Consider the following 7,388-nt stretch of genomic DNA (forward strand, 5'->3'; position numbering starts at 1 on the left):
AAAACCATACGATTTCACTCATATGTGGAATATAAAACTGAAAGCAGCAAGACACACAAACAAAAACTCATAAACACAGACAACAGTATAGTGGTTACCAAAGGGAAATAGGCGGAGGGAGGTAGAAAAGAGTAAAAGGGGTCAAATATTTGGTGATGGAAGGAGACTTGATTTTTAGTTGGTGAACACACAAAGCAATACACAGATAATGTATTATAGAATTGTACACTTGAAACTTATATAATTTTATTAACCAATGACACTCCAGTAAAGTCCATTAAAAACAAAATAATAAAATAAAAATAATAATAATGCAAGGTTACTATGGGACAAAATGGTCACTCAGATTATATAACGAACTTGTCAAAAAGGACACATCGTCTCACGAAGTAAGAGAACTGGGCTGGATAGACCACAATAAAACACTGTGGGATCTGAATCTTGAAGCACATTTTACTGGTAATGACACTTTTTGTTACTAATTGGATGACTTTCCATTTGAAAGACCTGGCTTATCAGGAGAGGTAGAGAGTATCTCATTTTCAGCTTATCCACCACCACCTTTATTTGCTGCCATCGTCATATTTTTCTGTATAAAAGGGGCAGAAAAAAGTTTGAAAATAGCTCAAAGCATTGAGCATCGAGATCTCCATTAAGACAAACTGAATCAGAAATAACATACAATTTACATTTCCCTTGAACCTCCAGGACTATGAACTCTTTTTACCAACTAACTAGTACTCTGTACATGAGGTTCATCATAACGACAGAGAGAAAATTGCTTTGCAAAATGTATTTTAAATCAAGTCATTTTTAAATGTCATGAAAAAAAACAACCTGTCATAATTCCAATATATATATATATATTCTTGTGAATACAAATTTCAGAAAATGTTAATAAATAAGAGTGATTTGTAGGGTTCTGGGGTCAAATAAACTTAAGAAATACTGAATTAAATACAGACCAACAGTCTTCTTGACTGCAGAACTTCTTGGAGTCTTTATTACGTACACATGCACTATAATTCTCTAAATGGATATCCTATGCAGCATTTTACCAGCACATTTGAAAGCCCTTTTTCATGGCACGTATTTTGGGAAGCTTAGGCTAAATCTCTTGGAAGGTGACTGGATAATCCTGAACCAGTTGGTCAGTAGCTAGCAGCCCATGATAGAAGATGTAAATACAAGTCCCTGAAACCATAAGCTAGCTCCACAGCTAGACATCCCCTTACAATACACAATAACTGTGGATGTGGTCTGTTCTCACCCTCCCAGAAACCCCACAAAGAAGTGCAAATACCAAAACTAATCAGCCTACAATCAAGCAACCTGCATTCTTGAGCAGGAGGAATGGGAGATTAAGTAGTGCAGGTTAAATACAATGATGTGTCAGAAAATTCCAAAGAAATCTTAACAAATACCTATTATCTGGTCACCTGTCTTTTGACCAAATTGAAATATCAAAGGAAAGTAAACTGCACCAGAATTTTAAATAGTTCATAGTTCTATTCCAAACTGTATTAAATTAAAATTATGAATCAAAAGTGCACTAAGGAAAACCTTCTGAAAATGATGGACATATAAATTAATCTGGAGGAAAAGGAAAAATAAGGAAAAGCAGCAGCACTGGAAAAGTCACAACAAATTGCAACGTACCCTGGAAAGTTAGCAGACGGGAGCTGGAGGTAAAACTGTGAGAGACCAATTACAGTGGACTGCAATTTTCCAAGTCCTGCCTCACACAGAACCCTCTTGTAAGAAGAGCAGCCACTGGTGACTGATTGCACAGGAGTAGCCTCACTCTGTAGGGCAAGTGACCTACCACACAGGCCACAGCTAAATGGATCAGAGATAGAGCTAAACTCAAGGGAAGCCATCTATAGGTTGGACATAGCGAAGAGGACAGGTTAGGAAAGCTTACTCCCCTTTGCTTTCTCGCCTTTCAGAATGGAAATCTCATCTTCCTATGGCAATGCCTCTGACTTTGAGAGAAGCTACATGAGCTGTAAGAATACAGTTGTGAATGTAGAGAGTTATATACCTAATTATTCTATTCTATTCTATATATCTTCAAAATCTAAAAGTTCTCGGTCACATCTATAAATTCCCTTGATTCAGAATGCCAGTAAAATTCAGTTAATTCTATTTTTATAACTGAATTCTCAGTTTTATCATTTGCTCTAATAAGAGACTGGTATCTTAAAATGGAGATTTTATAGAAAGAGGTACATTTAACTATTACCTATGGGGGTAGAGGACATTCTTATACCATATGATATCTTATTTATTCTAAAATCAGATAAGTTTTTAAAACTCAGTTTTTCCAAAACTTTCAGATCTAGCCATTGATTTCAATCTTCTTCTATTCTTTATCGAACTTCGAAACAGAAGCTAATATGCCCATCCTATGTTTGGGTGAAAGATGGATAGCCAAAAGAAATAGAAGCCATAGATGATACCAGAGTTATGTTCATGCTCCATTTTTCCTAAAACTTCAATTGTCCATGAAGTTATTCTCCAAGTACAATCTGATTACTGGTACATGAGGTGAGATGGTTACAACACTACATCAGTGGAAGCCAAAAATAGATTCTGTGTAATTTAAAAACATAAAATATTGTTTGTAAGACATTAACATATTTTTTTTATATCCTACCAGTACCATGATAATAAGACAGGCCAATATTCCTCTTTTACATATCTCCTCCAAATTTTTGGAACTATTCATCAATTTTCAAATCACATTACATTTTTAAGCAGGCCTTCATTTAAAAATCAATCATTTTTCACAGCAAGGCTGTTTCTTTATTACTAATTCAATAAAATAGATAGATCTCGCCCCTCCCAAAAAAAAATGAAAATAAAAAATGTTGCCAATCTCTAGTCAAGGAACAGTGTACACTTGCAGTTCTAATATGCCTTCTCCTGTTCTGGCCTTGAACCAGTTTCCACTATTGGAAGTCAGCTCCAAGTAGCCTTTTGTTTGTTTGTTTGCATCTACTAGAGGCAAGGCCAGAGGGCCCAGATGTATGAAAGTATCCCATACTCAGAAGGAGGCCCTCAGGCCTTTGTGCCAGTAGATGTGCAAAAAAGCTTAAGTAAGTGTGGGAAAACAGCAACTGTGGATCAGAATTTGCCATAAGGCAAGACCTAACAAGGTTTTTTTTTTTTTTTTTTTCTGGTTTGCCAGATGGAATAACAACACAATAGGCTGGGGCAAAGGGTCTCCTGAGCTATTTTCTCCATTGAACACACACAACAGAGACAGTAAAGACACAAAAAGATGGTACTTAGGAAGGAAGTGTCTCCTTAAGAGCAAAGCCCTCTGCCGTTCATTATTTCCATCAAAAAGTGGGAAAGAAGATTGATGCAAAATGCTCCTATATGCTTCCACCTCTAAGGTCAGTAAATTTGTTTCTGAGGGTCAGACTTGTCACATGGGTACCAGTCTTCATTCACTCTTCCAGCAAAGACTGGCAGTTAGGTGAAGAACAGTCAGGACTTTTGTATGGCTATCTTAGCTCAGCACCACCTAAAGACTTAAATCATGCTCTTTGGAAAAATAACTGGCTATCAGCCACTGGATAACAAGGCAAAGGAGAACCGAAAGAGCCACAGGAACGGTTTCAGCCACACCCATGCAGCTGAACCATATCTTTCCAAGTCATAAAACTTAACTGTCACTGGAAAGAAATGAGAAAAGCGGGGCAGAAAAAGTTTCTAAATATTCTCTATCGCTGTCTCACCAAGGCATTATTTTAAATCACTGTTACATTGTGACTATTGAATAATTGGAGAAAAAAATGAGTAGCAGAAAAAAAGATATTTTTCTCAAACTTAAATAGATGAAATAAGATTGGTCATGAATTTATCATTGTTGAAGCTAAGAGATGGAGGCATGGGGCTATTTTGTCAACTTTTTTGTATAGGTTTGAAATTTTCTATAATAAAAAGGTTTTAATTACTTTATATTTGTATAATTTTTCAGTTTCCCAAACAAAATATAGCTCTGCTATAAATAATATAATGGTCATTTATTTTTTTAATCTGAGATTAAGAAAATAGCTTAATTAAAATAAGAATGTGCTTCCCAACACAATTATTCCCATAAGCTGCCTACAGACACCTAAGAGGGAATAATATAATTATATTATCCTTTCAGAAAGGTTTTAAAAGGATTTGGGGAATCTTTTCAAAAATTTTCTAAGTTTGTATAAGGAATATGATTTTGAGTCAAAATTCGTGATACGGGAAGAAAACAAAAATCACTATACTCCTATCCCCTGAGAAGCTCTGCCCAAAAACAATGTCTCAAAGAAAGTCATCCTGTTTTCTAGTGTCCACTAAATTACATAAATATATACCAAACACATTTCAGCATAATTTCAATCTGTTCTCAGCATATGTTTAAGTTTGAAGAAAGTCTTCTCCTTTTTTTTCTTTTTTGCCATCCTACCTCTAAAATTGTAGCATACATGATCCTTTTTTTATTAGGATTTTTTTTCCTGTTTTATTGAAGTATAATTGAGAAATAAAAATTCATATATTTAACATATACAACTTGATGTTTGAAAACATGCATACATTGTGAAACAATCACAACAATCAAGATAATTTTGAAGGTTATACAGCAATAATAGTCAAGCATGAAAGATTTATTTTAAAGCCTTTAAATATTTTTTTCAAGCAGGTTTAATTTATGTCATTTAACCAAAGCAAAGCTTTATGATTTAATGCTACCAACACATAATAATGTCTTTGGGCCTGAGAACCAAACCAGCATGGCTTTATACAAGACTAAGGTGACAAGATTTCAGCCTAAAAGTGATATTTGGAAAGAAACACATAATAATTCAGGGAGAAAAAAATGGCTGAATTGGTTTTGCTTATGTAATTGAAAATAATGAAATAAATAAAATCTTTTCAAGAACAGGCTATGGTAATTTTCATTGCATCAACTTAAAACACAATGAAGAGAGAATATCTTCCACTCTGTTAAGAGGAGGAGGTAAAAATAAAAATGTCATTAGAAATCTTGTCAAAAACATTAGAAAAATGTTATCATTTATAACTATCAATACAACAAACACATTGTGTCCAGCAGGGTGCTAGATACCAAGTACATAGAAATCGGAAAGACACAATCCTTGCTCTCTGGGCAAGTGCATTTGACAGTGAGACATACGTTCACTATTATTGGTGCTCTTTTCATTAAAAATAAACAGTTGGGAGAAGATCAAATGTAGTTCCCCTGACAAGCTCCGTATTTATTAATATGAAACTTAATATTTTAAAGTTCATATGCCAGAGTTTCTATGATTAACATTTAAATTTTAAGAATAGAATGTTGATAAATAATAACATTAATCTAATAGCAACAATTCAAAATATATAATATTTGACTTTTTGATGTATTATCTATATTTTCTCATAAAACAAAACTAAAAAGTATTCATATCCGTTTTCATTATAATTGACTTTTCTTATTCTCATTATACTAAAAGCATCCACACCTATCACTCTCACCGTCTTCTTATATTTTGTGAAGAAGAAAGAACTAAGAAGTGGTCAGTCTAGTAGCTCCCTGCAGACAACAATAACTCCCTGTAGACTCAGAGAGGGAGTTTAGGGGAAACAGTAATAGATATACCACTTAGCCACATAGCATCACAAAAGTTGTAATTATCTATGAAACCTGCTGCTTCCCTCTGTCCATTCTGTTTTTCTCTCCTGACATTCTCAGTAGTGTGGACCATAAATCAAAAAAGCCTCACATAAGACTTAGGAAAATTAAAACAGAGATATGTATTGACTTTAAAAAGAAGAAATAAGAAGAAGGAGGAGGAGGAGGAAGAGGAGGAGAAAAGAAAAACAAAGTAACCTGAGGAGAAATATTTCTACTATTGATTCAAGAAATAAAAAAATATAAATACAATACTCCCCCCTCTTATCCATGGGGGATATGCTCCAAGACCCTCAGTGGATGCCTGAAACCATGGACAGTACCGAACCCTAAATATACTGTTTTTTCCTATACATACATACCTATGATAAAGTTTAATTTATAAATTAGGCACAATAAGAGATTAACAATAACTAATAATAAATTACAATAATTATAAAAATGTACTGTAATAAAAGTATTTGAATGGCTTTGGGGCCATTATTAAGTAAAATAAGAGTTACTTGAACACAAGCACTATGATACCACAGTTGTCCACCTGGTAACCGAGACCACTACCAAGTGACTACCGGGCAGGTAGTGTATACAGCGTAGAAAGGCTGGACAAAGGGATGATTCACGTCACAGGCAGGATGGCATGAGACTTCATCTACTCATAACAGTGCTCAATTTAAAACTTATAAATTGTCTATTTCTGGAATTTTTCATTTTATATTTTTAGATGATGGTTGACTGCAGGTAACTGAAACTGTGGAAACCACAGATGGCTGGGGGGACTACTGCAAATATATGTTATTATTTGAGTCAAGCATTAACTTCCATTGGTATATAGTGTGGCAATGGACATCTGATAAAAACCAAATTCCAGAAAGCTGTTCCAATTGCAGCAAATCTGGGAAAGAGGTTTCTAAATAGGATTCTGGTATATTCATATCATTCTTCTCCCCCCAAAATGATAGCTCTGATTCTTGATAATGGCTAATATTTATTGACAGGTTTACAAATATTAATGCATAATCACCTTATGAGGTAAATATTATTATCATTCCCATTAATACAATGTTACTTCATGGTGTGATAGGTCAAGTGTGGCATCACCCAACTCTTATTGGAGGACAGTGAGGACAGGGGAGTATCCAGAAGACATACTTTCAGCTGAGACCTGAAGGATAAGTTAGAACCCAACAGACATAAGATAGATGAAGGACATCTGGTCAGAGGGACAGCATAATGAAAAGACTAAGAGGCATGGGTAGTTATTCATGGCTGCAAGAAGTTATGTATGACTGTAGCAGAGAAGAGTACTGGGGGGGTGGGACAATGACTAGTAAAAGTTTTTCTTTTTAATCACAAATACCTTACTTAGTCTATTAGGCTAAGAAATTTCAGCTTTATGCTTCAGGCACTGGCGAGCCACTAAGGGACTCTACAGATTTGCATTTTAGAAAGATCACTGATAGTAACTTGAAGGAAAGGTTTAAGTATAACCAGGTTGAAAACAAAATAAGCAATTGAGTCAGTCTGGGATAAAAATTATGAAGGCTTGACTAAAGTAATGCCTGGAGAGACAAAGAAAAGAGATCTTTAGAATATAGAATAGAGAAACTATATAATTCTTCCAGTTCTAATGCAATCATTATACTTCAAATATGTTCACAAAGCATTTTTATATATACTTCATTACTGATGTTTACAACAATCC

Source organism: Pteropus alecto, unplaced genomic scaffold, assembly GCF_000325575.1.
Source record: "Pteropus alecto unplaced genomic scaffold, ASM32557v1 scaffold7, whole genome shotgun sequence".
NCBI classification, from domain to species: domain Eukaryota; kingdom Metazoa; phylum Chordata; class Mammalia; order Chiroptera; family Pteropodidae; genus Pteropus; species Pteropus alecto.